Source organism: Oryzias melastigma, linkage group LG13, assembly GCF_002922805.2.
Source record: "Oryzias melastigma strain HK-1 linkage group LG13, ASM292280v2, whole genome shotgun sequence".
Lineage (NCBI taxonomy): Eukaryota > Metazoa > Chordata > Actinopteri > Beloniformes > Adrianichthyidae > Oryzias > Oryzias melastigma.
In genome coordinates, this window is record NC_050524.1 from 11,620,911 (window position 1) to 11,640,037 (window position 19,127).

A 19,127-nucleotide genomic window follows, 5' to 3' on the forward strand; every position below is an offset into this window, starting at 1 on the left:
TGGATTTATGGTCGGACATTCACACAAACCTTTCTATCTCTGACGGTTTTACTCAGATTTGCAACAGATTCCCTGCAAACTTGACTTTCATGTTCTATTAAAGCAGAACATCAGTGAGGCTGCACCTTCCCATTTTTCTTCTGATAACATCTCGTTTCTGCTGAGCGCTGCATCGGTTGCCTGCAGTGTGCCAAGATGGATTGGGCCTGTCTTAAAGCCGGGAAGGAAAAGGTATTTTTATTTTTATTTTTTTACTATTTTTATTTACTTTTTTCTTGCCATGCTCGGGAATATCGATTCGCTTGTAACTGCCTTCTTACAGCCGTCTGCAGTCGGTTATCTGAAGTGACTGCAGATCTCGCTGAGTTTAATATGTATTTTAATAGCTCGAGTCTGGCAAGGTTGTCTGGGGATGTCAGAAGTCCTAAATCCAGTCATTGACACCAAAATGTCCTGCAGCAGCCGGAGCATGACAGCACCTAAAGATTTCTTATTCTACCGAAGTGACATGACATGTAAGGCTTTGTTCAGACAGGTTTGTACATCTGTACTCCTCAATATAGAACTCCCTTCGGCTGAAATAAAGTAAAATGCTTTGAGCTTTCGGATATCGCTCACCCAGATTAGAACTCAATAGTCTTAAACTGTTATTGTAAAGCTGCAGTAAAGGATTAAACTGAACATTTTAGTGGGAGATTATATGTTATATATTGGGTTATTACTGAGAATGCCAGTTCATTTTGACCCACTTTTTTTGACCATTGTAACAAGCAACGGCCTATTTTGTCTAAATATTGTATGTAAAGCCACAAGCTGTTGTAACTTGGATATTTGAGAAGGAATGTTTACCTTTTGGTGTAAGTATAGCAAAAAACGTAAACACAGCAAAGACAGTCTTCACTGCTTCAAAAGATGACTTGTACCCCTCCAGATTTGATCTTTCATGGAGCCCCAAGAGACTTGCAGTGATCTTGTATTTCCTCAAGTTTCTAATGTTTATTCCAAGAGTTGATATTTTCTAATCAAGCTGTTTGCTTTCTGTAGATTGGATCATTCCAGTGTGGTTCAAGTTGGAACAAGATCCAAAGAGCTGTCGAAGGACACCATTGATTAGTGTCCTTTGATAGCTGTTTGGTCTTAGTGGAAATGTTTCAGTCTCTTTAAATGGTTAACAAGTGAAGGATTGTAAAGAACAGTAATAGGTCTACAAGAGTCAGAATTCCTACTTGAGATAAATGATGATTTTCCGCACAGTTAATAAATAAATGGAAGAAATACTGCTGAGGAAATGTGTTTTTTTATATGTGAACTGTGGCAGTAGTTTCAACAGTTATGCTAAATACTAAATGGTCACAAAATCCACAAAAGCCCTGACAAGTGTGAACGGCCTTTGTAGGAGCGCTGCAGCAATTACAGACTTGATCTGTTTACCAAATAATGAGAAAGAATCAGAGGCTGTCAGAAGGTTACTTTCTCCGGTCCAAATATGCACAAAAAGAGACACTTTTCACAAAAAGAGAAAACAAATTAGCAAAAAGGTTGACACCATATTATTTCAAAATTGCAAAAACGTTCTTTGAGCAGTCTGAAGTAGGCGAAGAGAAAAGGTATTTTTTCCTCCATCTGGGCTCCTTTACTAAAGATTAGAGTTCATCCACACACAGTGTTTGTCCCTAAAAACTCATTGGCCTTACCCCCAGCGATAATATAAACAACAATGGTACATTGAGGCACTTATAGAATGAGGAGGTCCTTTAAATATGCAGAAATATTCAGAATGATTGAAGAATTTACAAAAGACAGAAATTCATGAAAAACAACTGGCTTTCAATTGGCACTAAATTTGACATTTTAAGTCAAACTTTTGAATATGTTCTTTATTTTTTGTCAATTAATTTCAAGCATTAATTATTGTGCTGTCCTAGGCATGTTGATGTTGTGAGTGGGGTCATCTGGACCCCACAAAACGGCGCACTGAACTTTTTTTTTTTTTAGGATTTTTAATTTTCACTAGTGTCCGTGGCAGACATGAAATCCTATCCTGTGGCCATCTCTGACAGGTGTGCCGAAAGGTGAACAACATTAGATGTCTTTACAGGTTTAGTGTTTTACATTTGGGCACAAGAAAACAAAAAAGGAAGGAAAAAAACTTGCTGAGGAAAACACAGATTTACCCTCAGATTATCCCACTGGAAATGCATGGATCTTCACCTGCAGCTGTATTCTTTGTATTTATCGTTTGCCTTGATGATTTTGAATTGAACTTTAGGAAGTTCCCTCGTGTTAGTTCGCTCTCTGTGCAGCTTCCCCAGCCAAACATCACAGCGTTGGCACTAAGTTCACTGCCTGCAAGATTGTTTTTAAGGAGCCTTTCTGTAAATCTGTACACACTTGTATTGTCAGCAGTGTTGCAGATTGATTGTGTGCTGCTTCCTTGTTTTATTGCCAGAGCTCCTTGTTTGGACCTAAGGTTGCGCTGAGAGCAGGCAAGCCCATGGCCCTGGCAACAATGAGACGAATGGGCAAGGAGAGCTCTTCTGGGATTTTGCTGCAATCAAAAAGGTTAACAAAAAAAGAGGAAATTCTGTGTGCTTTCTTGGGATTTATCTCATTGTCTCTCAGAGCCGGGCTGCATTTTCCCTTCAGAACTATGCCACAAGCAGAAAAGTTTGACATTTTTGCTGTTAAAGTGAATAAAAAGACTGAGTGGCGGCTCTACGTGGAGTGTAGAAAATTGCCCCGACAATCAATGTGTCTTGTAAAAGGCGTATTATTACAATAATTGCTCCAATCAAACACCTCACTTACAGCAAGCGGATTGAATCTTTGGATAGGAATGCATTTTGTGCGTCTGACTTGTTTTCACTTTGAATTTGCGTGTTGGGTCTGTTTTTGCACGAGGCCATGCTGTGAGGGCGGACTGTTGGGTTTCCTGGAAAGGAAAATTTTCTCAGTGAAAAATCCTAAGAATATGAGATTTTTCTCTGGTTCAGTAAGAATTGATCAATTTTCGATTTTCGATTTTTATTTTTTATTTTTTTTTACCGGAGTAGCATTGTTATTGCATTCCTTTATTTTTGCTTTTCAGTTCTGCAGATTTAATTCCTCGAGTTTACACTGGATAACAGTTTTACAAGTTGCCTAACTGTGATACTATGGACCCAATGGGTATGTGACACGCATTCAAGAACACCCTGAACACAGGTTCTTGAACACGCCTTTAGCATAGGGTGTTCACAGTAGAAACACAGGGAGGGGCTTCCTCTTTCTTTTGCAACTGTTTATTGTGAAGTCCACCACCTACAATAGGAAGAGGCTTGGTGCAAAAAGTTGAAGTGGTGCAAATCTCACAACTCTTGCTCCACTTTTTTATTCCACAGCTCTATTTTGGACAATACCCAAGCCTACCCTACCCTACCCTAGTCTTGCCTAGACTTTCCTGTCCCCAGTCACTTCAGAGGACCCCTAGGTGTTCCCAGGTCACCTGAGAGGAATAGTCGCTCCAGCGTGCCCTGGGTCTTCCCTGGGCCTCTGACCAATGTGACATACCCAGAACCCCTCCCTGGAGAGGTGTCTGTAAGGTTTCTGCACCATGTGCCCGAGTCACCTCAACTGACTCCTTTGGATGAGGAGGTTTAGCATCTTTACTCCGAGCTCACTCAGAGTCTCATAGAATTCCGGCCAGCCAAAACTGCAGTTAATAATTAATTTTGAAACGGTTGGCACTTCTGTGAATTAAATGTGACATCATCCATTCCTCACTACCAAATTTAAGTCCCTGATTGGTCAAAGTTTAATCTGGTTTTGTCAAAAAAAAAAGAAACCCAAAAATGGTAAAGAAACTTGCATAGCTATGCATGAACACGACAGTTTTGAACACAGAAGCCCAAAACACATCTATGTGCATTCACACAGATATCTAATTGGTAGTGGCTGCTTGAACATGAGTTTCAGAGGGTGGTGTGAACGTAGCTCGATGTTTACCAGCACATAAAACTTTAGGTCAATAGTGTTTCTAGACTCCCAAAATGGTAGAATGAGGACAGAGAAGGAGGCAAAGAAAATAGTTTAAAATCTTTTTTTGTAACAACACCCAAGAGTGTCTTTGTTATTTTGTTGTGTGACTTTATATTAGAGGACGCTGTGAATTTTTATTCAAGTGTAAGCTTATAGTAAATGCTTCTCTTTCAAAAGGAGAGCAAGATCCAAGTTATGAGGTCAAGGTACAGACTCGAGATCAAACCAATTATCTGAGGTTTGCATCAACAATTTCAGGCAGAGAACTTTGTAGTAAAAGTCACTATTTTTTCTTCCTTGATTAACATCCACATGTATTTATTTTTTTTAAAGGAACTCCATCATCGGCCTGAATGTTCCTGGCTGTATGTTCCTCACGTTCTCATTACAATGAAAGAGAGAAGAAAAAAAAAAAGGAAAAACATCAAAAGGTTCAGCATGCCACTGAAATTACTATTCTAGTTTGGTTTCCAATATCAAAATAACTTTGAAGTTTCATGTTGCTCTTTTGTAAACCTCACAAAAGAACTGACAAGGCGCGCGCTTTAAGATCCGCTGGTCTTCATTGGGTATGTACAGGTGCAGGTGACCTTGTCCAGCTCCAGTTTAATTGGATGACCCGTTGCTTTGAATAAAGGCTGCTCATCAGTGAGTCCTGAGGAGTGGTACCACCAGAGTTCAGTGAAATGCCAAGATAACAAATAAGGAGACGGTGGCTAAAATTCTGTCCGAACCAATGACAGTACTTTATGTTTATTCTCTATAAGACATAAAGTTGAGGTAAACTGTGGTCTGTTGTTCTTGTTCTACATTCCAGTTTGTGTCTGCTTTCACACCACTTCCGTGTCTTCTTCAGGCTTTACAGTCAGTCATAATAAATTGTTCAGTAGTTTCTGCACAGTAGGATTTGGACAAGCTGTTTTAGTCACATAACAAGGCAGTCTTGTGCTACTTTTACTGCCTCTTTTTTTAACACCCTCGTCATTTTTTTATCCCTGGTCTTCACTTTTTCATGCCTAAAACCTCAAGCTTTAATTGTTAAAAAGCTGCTGGCGCTCCCTTAAGGAGAACAGTGTGCGACCTCTGCTGAGTCTATTTAATGTAGACAAGAGCCTCAAGGACAAAAGACTTTACATTTCTACAGACTTTGTGTTCCCACGCCTCTCTGTGCTTCTTTAACCATGTGTACCCCACTTTCTAGAATTCCTCACTGTACAGATGCACTTTTAGCATCTTCCATTTTTAATTTTGCTTAGCCGTATTCATATTTAATTAGTAAAAGCTGCTGTAAATCACCAGTTGGCATAGGGGTACAACAAAACTCTTACTTCAAACATGCTTGAGAAATATTCTAGAGAAGCATGAACTGCTCAAGATGCAGATTGTACCTCAATGTCAAGAAATTTCAGATTAGCAGAGACCTTAAAGAGAGGCCATAGTCTCAGGTACTTCTGCAATACTGCTGCTCCCAGCAGACCAGATCTCTGAATGCTCGGGGTTACAGAACACTCTGATTTAGTTATTTATTTCTTATATGTGCTCACCACTCAAATGGTCCAAACCCTACTGGTACTATACACACACACACACACACATATACATATATATATATATATATATATATATACAGTATATACACACAATATGATAGGGCTTCTGTTCCTCTCAAAATCCTTTCAACATCAGTAAACACAACCAAAATTAATCTACATCAAATATTCTCTGGATTATAAGGCAAACTGTTGATTTTTGAAAATAAAAAAAGTAAAAAGTTTTAAGTTTTAAAAGGTTTTTAAGTGTGCCTTATAGTGCAGAACACAGACTTATGTTTGGGGAGACCCCCTTTTGTTTAAGTAGTGAGAGGAAAAACAAGAACATTCTGGGGTGATTGACTTTAAAGCAGCTTTAGAGTTTTTCTATCAGTGAAGATATGTTGACACTTCTCAAAGCCCTATAAAAAAAAAAAGTTGAAGCTTCCTTTTTTAAACCCCCAGTGACAAAGAATTGTGCAAATCTTTTTTTCACAGCTCACATCTTTTTGTAAAAAGTGTTTAAGCTTGTTAAGCTTGACTCGTAGTGTTCGCCTAATGCTGTTTGCAGTTACTGCAGCGAAACCCCCTCAAACAACATGCTGCAGAGATCTGATAGACACTGAGGAGCAGAGTGGGGAGAAAAAAAAAGTTTTCCTCCACTATAACTCGGATATCCAGGTTGAAACACAAGATAAAAGAAGATTTCTGTGTCACAAGCTGTGCTGTCAGTTCTTTGGTCCAAGGCTTGGTGTGTCAGTTTCAGCAGTCAGGCCTGTCTTCACACAAACAGAAAGAACAGAGCTGGATGTAAGGAAGTCAACACCTTTTGCTTGTTTCTTTTCCTGGTGCCTGACTTTTCAAACTGCGGTCTATTCTTCCTCACCTTGTCTCATCTTCATCATCTCCCAGCAAGAAAAAGTGCCGTGCTGCAGATACACCTCCCTGCTGTCAAAGTATATTCCAGCCAAATTCGAGCCTTTAATTCTGGTGACAGACCAGAGCTGTAATTTCCCATAATTACTTGCAAACCGTTGTGTCTTGTGGTTAACTAATGAAATCAACAAACACAAAGTATAAAGACAGAAGCCAAGGGATGGTTTATGGCAATCATTGATGAGGGAAAATTAAGGTAATGTGCAGCATTACTCTGAAGAGCTAAAATTAAACAAGAACATTTCCTGCCAAGTGTGTAAGGAGCTGCTGGCGGTGCATCCATGTCTGTAGAGGAAAAGATAAGGCTGCTGTGTTTTGAGAACGTTTCCTCAGGCCAGTAGTGGCCTGAACTAACACCCACTGTTTTTTTGCCTAATTGAAGTCCTGATATGTCAGAAATCGCTGATGGATTTTCAGCACAAAAAAAAAAACTCCAAAAAAAAAAGTGTTTCCTGACCGCTGTTTGAAGATTTAGCAGCAAGGTAGCTGTTGGGAAGAATTTAATGGTCTGTGTGATTGGACAGTCTTTGGACTGCTTATCCGATCAGCAGTTACACCACAGCAAACATAATAGGAGCTGATAAGTAGAGGCAAAATGTCACATTTGAACCAGCAGTCAAATCGGCTGGAGGCAGGAAGCAGAGTGGTGGAACGGTGGGAAAATGTCTCACAAACGAGCTTTAAAGGCGGGCGCAGAAATGTTTGAGTGAGCATTTAAATACTGAGCTTTGCGTTTCAGTGGTGGAGCTAGATCATCAGTCTGTGTCACGCCATGTGTTATTTTCTGATGATTTTTTTTTGGGGGGGGGGGTGGTATTTATGCATAATGTTGTAGAAAAGTCTAAGCAACAAAAGTCAAGGAAATACATGTTTATATAACTCAAAACCTAAAAGCACACATGTTTGCTGAAAAATATATATTTTTAAAGTTGGTGGAAAAATATATATATATATATATATATATATATATATATATATATATATATATATATATATATTAGTGAATCAATCAATTGCAAAAATTAATCAGGATTGATCACACTTTTGGATTGTTTTTGTTTTATGAGGTAAATTTAACGACAATAAGTGGCTTTGGAACAAAAACAATCCTTTATTTTTACTGTAGGATTATTTATTTATTTATCAAGTGTTAACTCAGATATAATATGTGAGGACAAAACACATCAACAGCAAGATGAGCAGAACTCTAAAGACTTTTATGTCTGCAGTATTACTCCATGAAAACAAACGTGCTAACATACAGCCATGAGAAAAAACATTTTGTATTTCTGCACTTTAAATGAACTTAAATGACTTTTATACCATGTTCTGGGGGAATACTCTATTCTGATTGGTCGCTGGGTGTGGCTGCACAATAAATGTCATGATGCACACCAAAAAAAAAAAAAAAAAGTAATAGTTCTGATCACTTAATATCACTGTGTTGGCTTCTCTGAAACAAACTTTTCCTTCATCTTCTTGAAAAAAAACAAGTGGTAAAAAGTGAAATTCCTCTCAGAACAGATGCTTTATTTGACCTATCGTGCCGATCATCACATGTATTGCTTTCCTTTGGGGCTGCAGTTGAGGCTCAGTGATGCTTTGTTATGTTACCGTGTCAACGCTTCAGACCACAGATCAAATGGTTCCTTTTTGTGAAAAAGTGATCTAAACTGAAAAAAATAGCAGGAATAAAGTACTGAAAACTGAAAAAAGGTTATTTTTTCAAATCCAGGCCGAATCATACCAAAGACCCAGTGCCTCCCTGCTTGACAGGGTTTGATTGGGGGGTTTAAACCACCATATAGTTCCCAAGGGTGGCGGCTGTGTCTGCAGCTCACCTCTCCCCCAGAGGATTGATCAAAAGCAGAGAAAATTTCACACACCCAGCTGCACGACCACTAATGGATCTTTAACTTTTTGAACTATTTCTGTGTTTCATTCTAATCATCTTATTTTTTTACACAATTTGTTAGGACAAACTTTAACTGCAGATGTGCTGCTCAGTTCCTCCTAAAGTCAAAATAATACCAAAAGAAAACAAACATAATTGAGAATTTGTTGAAAAAATCATTCAAGAAAACAACTCAAAAAATTAAAGACTCATGAAGGTCCCTGAAAAACTGAATGTTTTAATTAAAACATCCATAATTTTAGAAATAGTTTTTATTAGATGTTTTTAGCAACAGTCCTGTTTTCCAATGATTACTCCAAGAAATTCTCAAAAACGTTGGCCATTTCTGCCACCATCTACCAATTAGCTATCATCTTCTTTTAGGTTTTTTGTTTATTTATGTTTCAAGTGTTAAAACTGGAATATTGAAACTTTTTCAAAATTGCTAAGTAATTGAAAAAGGAGAAAAAGGGGAAATGACTTCACAAATATTTTGTTTTTAAAAATCAGAAGATAAAAACAGTATTTATTTATGATAAAAATTAAGAAACTTAATTATAAAATCATAAAAATGTGATGTTACAAACACATTTACAGTTTTATTTGATGAGAAAGATGTCCCAGCTCAGTTTTAATACTTCTTAAATAAAACGTGGCATTTTAATGGCTCACATAACTGGCAGCACTGATGTGATTTGCAAGAAACAAATACTAAATAACTGATACATAGAAATTCATTCTGGAATATGAGCTGCTTTTAACGTTTCAAGAAAAGAACAAAAGGGTGAAAAAGGTGGGAATCTTTAAAAAGGGCAAAATGAGTGTTCTTTGACAGGCACAGTTCTGCTGACCTTTTCTGTCATGATCGGTTTCACGTGCACTTCAGACTTGTGTTCGGGGATCAGGCTCTGCTCTGAGAAGCCAACACTCTGGGAGATGGAAGATGCCGGCAATTAGGAAAATGATTTGAGAATGCGTGAGTGACGTGGTTAATTTGCTCTTGACATATTGATAACTGTATTTGCAGGAAAATAAAAGAACATCAATTTGTAGGGAGGTCTTTTAATGTTTTGTTTTTATTGTTTCCATAAATGGGAAATTTAAACATTCACATTTTTTGTAATTTATTTTACATAAATTATCTTAATTTGTGCATTTATTAATATATTTTTGCTTATATTTTAGATTTTTCTCTAAAATCAACTTTGCTTTTTGAATTAAAACAACTTTATCTAATTTGATGGCAGAACCATTATTTTTTAAGACATAAGAACTTTCAGCTTGAGATGGATGGAAGTGTTGACTCAGATGTCCGGCTGTCCTGAAAGATCTTTTCAGGAACCCGGCTCGCCGGGAAAGAATCTGTCATCAGGAATCAGGGACTGTATATTTCAGGGGTAAAGTCTTGTCACTGACCAAAGTAGCTTTTTTTCAGGGGCTGATTTTTCTCCTTTCAGGCCTATTGGGACTCTCACCTATCACAAGGTGCTGCTGGAATTTGTCTCACCAATACTGACATAGCCTTTCTGATCTCTGAGGTTGTCTTTCTGAGCCCATGGGGACACAGGTTTTTTTCATCTTCTTCTTTCTATAGAAAAGGCAAGGATGATGGAGGACGAGTATGCATGTTTTCTGTCTGATTTAATTCAGTTATGCTGATATTTACTCTTGATCCAGTTTACACTTTTTACAGGACACCCACAAAGTGCTTTTATTTTGTAAATCTCTGTTTCACCAAAGCCAGTTCCCTTTTACATTTTACTTGATTGCTCATCCTTTTTTTTTTTTTTTTTTTTTTNNNNTGTCTTTGAAGGCTGACAGGTAGCGCATCTGTTATGTCCCACCAGCCAGAACTATACTGATGAGCACGGGAGATGTGAGATTCCTGCAGTTATTAGAATTCTTTAATGCAATTTCAGTTGTCCCCAAGGCTTTCTGCTGGCTGCAGACAGAGCTACCGAAACTACATCAAACAGAACGTCCACCTCAAAAGTTATTCTGTTCACTCAAATGTAGACATATTTTGTCTTTTAAGACACATTTCAACATGCATGAGTGACATAAAATAGTATTTTGAATGCTTTTTAAAGGTCTGTACATCTAAACAAATGATATTTTGTGCATATTAGAGATGGGATGACTGAAAATAATGAAATATTCTAGACTGAAATCTTGTTTTAGACTTGAAACGAAAGAGAACTAACTTTTCTGACATAGTTACACATGTTGTGCAACAGTGCATGCTCAATTATTTTGCATTTTCCTTTTTTTTTTGTTCCTGCACATTCATTAAATGACTAGATATCAGCAGGAAAAAAACACAACAGAGACAGGGTGGATTATCTGGATGACAACTTAGCCAGATGAATTCCCTGTTCTACTCTTGTCAAAATATTGATTGTGAAAAAAGAAAGATTTAAAAGTGCCTTTTTCAGTGGACTCTTTGACTGGTAGAAATTGATTGGCTGTATTATGAGGAAAGTTTTTTTGAATAACCCTTATTTTTGCTTCTAAGAAACCAGACTTTCTAGTAGCACTTTGAAATGATATTTAGCTTTAGCTCTGCCGGTTTTTCAAAAAGGCCCTTTGTAGATCCTGCTTTCATTTCAGTTCTTGTACTTATCTATTTAAAAGTGTGGCTTTTTGTTCGTTGACCCACTTAACATTGATTTTTGAATCATTCAAGCACAAAAGAGACAGCTAATTAAAGTCATGAGGTGCTGGTGTTTGTGCAGACAACTTGCCAAATAGTGCACCTTCAGGTGGTCTGGTGCAAAAGGTGTGTAACAAAATTAAATTTTTATTTTTTAAATATTTAATGGATTTATTATATCTTAATTTTCAAAATGAATAGATTGTAATCTTTAACGGTTTTCATGGTTTTTATTATTGTTTTTTATTTATTTTTTCCCAGATGTGCTTCTGTAGTGGTGAATGCAGCAGTTTGCCACTTTTAAACTCATTCATTCATTCATTCATTCATCCAAAGATGCATGACTTTCAACAATTTATCAGGTGGCATATTTGAAAAATACACAAAACTTTGCAGTTCAAATTCCTTTACTACTTCGTAGGTTTGTGTATTGGCAAGAGTCTGGGGATATGTATCATGGTACATTTCTCATATTACGATACATATCAGACTGTACCAGAACAGTTTTTCACGTGAATATTAATATGCCTTCTATTGTGATAAAATTGTAAAATGTATTTTATTTCATTATCACAACATTAGGCACTGCAACTGTACACTGATACCTGGCTCACACTGGACGAATAAAGACAGAATAAAGGCCGCTGGGCACATTTTCATCATTTGAACAATGTGGATTTATAAATTGTCTTTGTAAAATGTCCATATTTACTAAGCTTTTACTTTGGAAATTGGTGATGTCATATTTGTGGTTTAAAATAAATGTTAAAAAATAGTGAGAATGGTGTCCAAAATGCTTGATATTCCAATTAGTGAGGGAGTAGGGAGGGAATACAGACTTAGTCTAAGAGATTGTATGAAGGGAACCTTTAATCGTCACATTTCTGATGCCAAGTTCTTGAAATAGAAGGATGAGAAGAAGCTTCTCTAGAGTCGACATGAAAAAATCATCTGGAGTTTTTCTCTTTTGAGCTTTTGGTATAAACAGACCTCTTTATTCCCTGAGTGTTGCTCCTTCTGAAAAGCAGCAGTTACCAAAGTTACAGACACTCGACTTTCCCGCTCCAGCCCCATGGATTTGCCCCTTCTGTCCTGTTTCCACTCTAATTAGCACATGCAACAGTTATGAACACATGATGCTCCTCTGACCCCGTCACAGCACCAAGTGTGAACATGTGCGGTGAAGACTGGCAGACGGATAACCCCTCATCTCCGCGTCGGAGGCCTTTGTCAAGTTGGATGTATGTATTTTTGACACATGCTGACAAAACGCTTAATGCTCAGTAAGGAGGCAGGAAGACTCCTGACCTGATCTCTGTCAGTGGTGGGCTCAACGTTGCTCAAATCTACACACCTCTTCATGTCCCAAAGGTTCCTGTCTTCCAAAGTGTTTAAACTGAAGTGCCGGCAGAAAAAAAGAAAATGCATCAAACTCAGAGCTGCTGGATTCTGCATCTTCATGACAAAAGAAAAATGCACCAACATGAAAAATGCTTTTTACTTTATTTCCTTTATTTTTTTACTTTATCCCAACAACTAAATATTGTATTTTTAGATGAGCAATTATGCTAGTGTCAGATCTGTTATATTTATTACAGGAAATTGTCTTTTGTTTGTTTGAAATGAGAGTTTTGCATAAAAAAAAATCCTTTTTGCTCAACATTAACGTAACATTTCTACTCTGCAACAGATGTAAGCATTAAAGCATCCCATCTGACATTCTTAAATCAGCTCCAACAGGAATGAGGGAGCCAACTTTTGCATTTTGATGTCATAACTCTGATAACCAAAAAGACCCAGAAGGAAAAAAAGTGTTTTCTTTTGATAAGAGAATTAACTTAACACTGCGTAACGAACATTTTATTTTAGCATAAGATAAAAGCACAAGCTTCATCTCAAAATAAAGTCTTATTCAATTCATGCCTTTAGATAAAGTATTTTTAAAATAGTAGCAATAAATGGTGAATAATCCTGACAAAAAAGTGAAAAAACTAAATGTTTAAATAGTTACAGCAAGAATACAAACCATAAAAATGTTATTGTATCTGCATGTTTTGAATCCCTCACAGTATGAGAAAAACATAAAGCTAAAGAACAAGCTGTTAATGTTTAGCTTGTATTTTAACTCGACTAAAATTTCAATGATAAGAAAAAGAGATGTCAAATTGTTGCATTAATCACTATTAATTAATTACAGACATTTTAGTTTTTTGTTGTTTTTTTTTTAATTGTGTTGATCTCTAGAAAGTGAAGTCATTCATGTCTGATAATGCACAACTGGAAGAGCATTATCCTGCTCATGCCACGGTCAGTTTTCAGAAAAAGTCAATATTAAATCAAATATTTAAACTTCAGTACTCACTACTATTCACAGTATTCACTATTTAAAGGTGGTGTGTCGCGTTGCGCATGCACCAACTGCACTCTCCTCTCTGGGGAAAGTGATCGTCACAAGAAAATAAACGAAGCATCATTTCAGAAGGAAAGTTCACCTCTGCCCTTACGTCCAGATGACTGAACAAAAGTTTGTTTCAAAGAAACAAAGTCTAAATAGTTCAACTCCTCCGGTGTCACATCTTCGTGTCTCATCTCCACCTTCCTCTATTCTCTTTTCTTTTTCTTTCTTTTACTGCATCTGCTTCAAAACAACCAAATTCTCCAAATTGATTAAAGTACCTATAAATTCATTCAAGTCTTTTCTACTGTCTTGTTGTTGTGATAAACTGAGGAGTAAAATATGTCGACATATAAATTATGATATTAATACGAAGATTGTGTTTCCTATTTTTTGGATTGCTCAGATGTGGGATGTTTTTCACTGGAGCACTCTAGACCTGATGGACCGGATATCCCCCTTGGGTGGTGTAAAGTAAAGATGAAACTCTGTTTTAATAAAAAAAATACTTAATAAAGCCACTTTTTTGATCTTTCACCACAACAGAATCTCACAAATCTAAATAAAAATACCTCGAAATGAGACATTTCAAAGCAATTATTAGGTTAAAAATATTTGTGATTAAATTTGATTACTTAATTATTGGTCACAATTAATTAATCCCACAAAAAATGTATTGCATGACAGCACTAGTTGTACAAACCAGCTGTGTTGAATACATTTCATGAAATAGAAAAAATGTCAGAAGTGGTCAAGTGGTTTTCACATTTGAAAGCAGCTTTATTTGATTGAATAGTATAAAAAAAACATAACTAGATTACTTGAATAAGCCGATTGTAACCTGATTGCTTGAGTCATGTCCAGCACTGTCCGGCACAGCCTAAAATAGATCAAAGACTCCATTTGTCAGAGCGGGTTTGTGCTGAGCAGACCCTTGTCTCCAAATATTAGCTTTCTGGTGTGCATTAAAGTCTTCGCCTCTCCTTGTGTCCTCATGAGGTTGACTATTTGTGAGTTTTAGAGCGATGGAAAGGCTTGGAAATGTGGCTTTTTGATCTGACAAGTTTGAATTTACTCTGATGTTGCTACAGAGGACACATGACAAGAGGGACCTAAAAGAAGTTAAGATGTTTTTCAACTTTGTTGTCTTTTGATCTTCTGCGGTCTAGAGGGTGCAAAAGCTGAGATTTCTCTTAAATTATGTTTTTTTTTTTGCAACCATCAAGATCCTAGGTTAAGATTTCACTCTTCCAAAAAAGAAAAAAAAATCAGCTATTGCCAACAGAATCTCTTTTTGGTTGAGTTTAACATTTTTTTAGTCATTCTGCGATGCGTTGAGCTCTTTGATCAGAAACCTACTTTTGATAAAACGTCTTACACAGGTATGTGCACATAATACAGCTATTTTAGATTCTAACTGATGCCTCCCTGGTTCTTGTGGGATATAGAGGAGATCCAGCAAAGCTGATGAGGGTCAGTGGAACCTCTTGGATCTCTTGTGTTGAAAGAAATTTGCAAACCAAGTGAGGCGGGAGGCAGATTTCATAGTTCTTAACATCTGTGATGATGAAACTGGGATGGGATTGTCCTCACGGCCTTGTGCTGTTCATCCGTCGGGACGTGACACGAAAGCTTGAGAGACGGTAAAGTTTGGATGTAAGGGGACTAAAAGTGAACCATTTACCTTTCCACTCTGTTTCTATTGAGTAATAATTTAAATTGATGGTTTAAAGCTAATATTCCTCTTGAAACTAAAAAAAGTAGCGCTTGTGGTAGAGCAGCGATGCAGCACATTTGATAAAATGAAGAGAAACTGAGTACTGGTGTGTGGTATCTCCATCAGGAACAATTAGAGTTCATAACAGCCAGCTGCTGCTGATCAAAGACACTTGATGAACTGATCTTCAGCAGGTGTGACCACTTTTATGAAAGGTTTTCTCCTCTGGAATATTAAGTCCAAGACGTTCCTTGCTGCACATTAATCCAGCGACATGGTACTTGTTCACTACATCCTGCCGGTAGGTGTTTGTGCATTAATGTCCACCACTCCACTGCTTATTGTTAAAGTTTAGGATCAGGATTATGAAGGACTACCTTAAAGATTGTTTTGAAACTATTGAGATGGTTTGAAGCAGCCCTAGCAATAGCAGCAAAAAGTACCTTAAAGGTATATCTCAGGCTATTAAAGTTTACTTAAAGTGGCTGCAACTCTGAAATCTTGTGGAATTTTCACTTTCAGCTAATGATGTTTGTCATTTTCCATTTCTGACCAATGATTTTCAGCCGCCATGGTCTTTGCAACCAGGTCCTCTTGAGTTTTTATGACCCTTTTGGGGCTCTGCATACCAAACACATGGCCATTTAACGCGAGTTGCAGCTTGAACCAATCAGGGACTTGGATTTGGTAGTGACATACAGATGGCATCCCCTTTAATTCATGGAATTACCAACTATTTGAAAAATGATAATGGAGGAGAAATTATTAATTGTGGTAGAATTTTATAACACCAAGTCTTTCATCGGAATAGAGCAGTAAAAGAAGACGACTGGACGAAGGTCTGTGATGCTACGTTCACACTGAACGTGATTCGTGTGGTAGAGGCGACCAGTTTTAATGTTAAGCCAATGGCACAGACGCAAATTGAAGTGATCCGAAGTCCTGCTCTGCGATTTGATTGACTGGGCCAGCGTGGCGGTCTTGCAGCAGCGAGACCTGAGTGGCATGGTGTGAATCGGGAGGCACAGCCAGAGTTCCAATATCTAAATTTTGGCAGGTCGTTGCATCACATCTGCCAATCAGAAACTCAGTTTTAGGCAGGCAGCCGACGTTTTCAGTGAGTCGATCAGCGGGTAGAATACTAATCGATTGTGAGTGTTTTTGTCCTGAACTTTCATCTATTTCCTTTAACCCACTGGGGCTGCGAGGTTACCAGAGCTCGTCCGGCTACTGTTTTGTGAAGGCGGGACACACTCTTGACAGATCATAAATTGTGTTTGTTGTGAACTGTGAACTTAGCATTGGATTTGCACTGCTTTGACATTTCGCACCAAGCCTCTTCCAACTGTAGGTGGTGGCCATGCGCTTCTAAATAGAAGAAAACTTAAAGGAAGAAGAAGCCCCTCACTGCCTGCCCAGTGTGAACTACATGGATTAAATACGTACACTACGTCAAATTCCCGGAGTGTACGTAGCTTCAGACTGCTCGGTAAGCCTTTTAGATTTTGTTTTTGTTTGTTTGGTTAAATTAATTGGAGGAAATTCTCTTTCCTAACATAATCAGTTTTCATCAAATTAAAATATTGAATTGATTGTTTACGCAATTCAAAATGTAACATTTTACTTATATTACACATTTGAAGAATTTTGTTAATAGGATACAAAATTGAGTATATGAGACATTTATGTGCTCATTTTGTATTGTATTTATGTTTTACTGAAAAAAAAAAAAAAAGTTTCAACCGTTTGATCAATACCATTTATACTGTTTGCAAGTATGTTTTTCAAACAACTTTTCCTCTTATTTAGTCTCCATATCCTTCGTTGCTCTGTTACCAGTTTCTGGATTCTTCTTTTAGTATTGAAGTACTTTAGTCTGAAGTATTCAGTAAGGTTATGACCTCTTTGTGTAGGATGACTGCACAATCGCCCGACCCCTCTTTAACATTTAAAATTCTCCTCAAACAGGAGAATAACAAATCTGAAGGTCGGTGTACATCTCTGATTTATAGAAGTCTTACATTTCTGCTGTGGTCTAAAAAATAAAAATGCTACTTAGTGCAATCGTTTACAACAGCTAAACAGAATGTTTGGGTTTACCTGGATTCTTCTGGGATGATGAAATCGTTCACCTTGAAGCAGAGTGGTCATAAAAGACACTCGGTTCACTGCTGAGTGATCATTCTGCACTGAGTTGCTTGTGTAATTAGCTTGTAAGACAGCAAATGCAAACACCCAATTAAAACAGCGTCTGATTTACTCGACACAAAATCAATGCAGATCTGTGGGTGATATAGGAGGCAGTGACACCTGAGATTGGAAAATCTTTCTGACCTTAGATGTACTTCTCCTTCTCTTTGCACACTAAAAATAATAGGTGGAGAAAACTGTTGTCGTGTCACATGCCAGCAACCTACTTCAGAAATAGAAAGCAGCACAACTTACACGTTTACTCCACGGCACTCAACAGACTGCATATTATTTATGATATTCAAACCTACAGAAGTTGCAGGTCTCTCCACGAAAATGTCAACCTCTTAAGAAAATAATAATTTCTTTGTGCTTGACATAAAAATAAAATAAAATAAATGTGTCCATAAAGTTTGATAATCATTGTACTCCTTTTGTTTTTACATTTATTCATAGAAAATGAGTTTTGCAGCGAGCCATTCCCTCAAACCACAGGCAAGACTCCAAGGACAGATTGTCGTTTTCATTAATAAAATATGAAGCATTTGTTTCAGCAAATATATTTCAACAAATGTTTGACTTCAATCTAGATAAGCAGCTGCTTATACATTCAGAAGAATTTAAAAGAAACATTCAAGAACACGATTATTGGGGATATGGTATGAGCTGTTCTTTTGGTTTTAACGGCTTCATTTTGCATTTTTATACCTTACTGTGTTTTTACAAATGTGAAGTACAGTAAGATGAACATCCTTGAATCTATCTTGCTATAAATATTTTTTGTGTTAAATCACTTTTGAAGATGTATAGGTTTCAAAATAAGAGATGAAGTGCTTTCTTTCATATTTAACTTGTTTTGAACTCCAGCTAAATTTATGTACACTAGAAAAAAAGTGTAAATATGACAGAAAAAAATGTATGAAAAAAATGTAAAGTCATACTTATACTATAGATCTACAACTACTCATATTATACACCAGACAAATGGAAACAGCTTTTGACTTTGACTAAATTAATTTTATTTTCTATTTGCCACATTTATGTTCACACCCACTTACCGCCACTTTATTTGGCACACCTGTCCAACGTCTCGTCAACGCAGATTTGTAATCAGCCAATCACATGGCAGCAACTTAATACATTTAGGCATGTAGACATGGTCAAGAGGATCTGCTGCAGTTCAAACTGAGCATGAAAATATTCAGAACGGTGAAGAAATGACTTTGAAGATGGTTTTTGGTGCCAAATGGGCTGGTATTTCAGAAATTGCTGATCTACTGGGATTTCCACCCACCACCATCTCTAGAGTTTACAGAGAATGGTCATGTGACTCCGAAATGCTGCTGCTGTATGTGGCAGCTCTAAATGTCATCAAACAGAGTTACTCGAGCGCTAGGTTCGATGAGGAGATTGTTCACTCATATATTCTAAAATTTGGAATGGTGCACCCCAAAGAAATCACACTCAAATAATAACATATGGACTGGAATTGAACTATTATTTGAGATTATGACAAAATGGTGAAGTACAAAACTCAGTGCAATTGAAAAGGATTTTCTTGTATGTAAAACTTCATAACAAAACAAAAAATGAAAAAAGATGTTCAAATACAACTGAGGTCTCAGATAAAATTGTGCTCCTATAAGTAGAGTTATATCCTTTTTTTTAAGAAGAAAATAATAAAACCCTTTACTGCACTCACAAAAAAATTAACCAACTTAATATCCAAACCGAGATTTCTAGACGGTGAGAGATGAGTTGAGTGGATTATAGATGTAATGATGATGGACTGATGG